This window comes from Penaeus monodon, chromosome 22 (assembly GCF_015228065.2).
Source record: "Penaeus monodon isolate SGIC_2016 chromosome 22, NSTDA_Pmon_1, whole genome shotgun sequence".
Classification (NCBI taxonomy): Eukaryota; Metazoa; Arthropoda; class Malacostraca; order Decapoda; family Penaeidae; genus Penaeus; species Penaeus monodon.
The window spans coordinates 8,142,115-8,142,377 of record NC_051407.1 but is presented as its reverse complement, the minus strand read 5'-3'; the positions used below and the strand labels follow the sequence as shown (position 1 = coordinate 8,142,377).

The 263-nt window shown below is 37.3% G+C and overlaps 1 pseudogene; it reads left to right on the top strand.

The window, feature by feature from the left end:
• Positions 1-148: 148 nt before the first annotated feature.
• The window catches only part of LOC119587546, an 899-nt pseudogene continuing 784 nt past the window's right edge, over positions 149-263 (top strand).

Sequence of the window (263 nt, the reverse complement as noted above, 5' to 3'; positions counted from 1 at the left end):
AGTAATAATGCTTATAGAGTCCTTTGTTATTTCTACATGATATCTCCTCGTAACACAAAACAGATTAATTAAAATTATGAATTAACTGTAAGTCCTGCAGAACACATATTTCCCTTTATTATTGCTTAATTTACAGTAAAAACTGTCTTTTCAGACTTTGCTTTCCTTAGCAGCTGTGGCTTTTGCAGCGCCTCAGGGCTACAATCTGGGGGCACCTTTGGAGGTGGACTCTCACATGGAGAATCTATAAATGGTGGAACAAG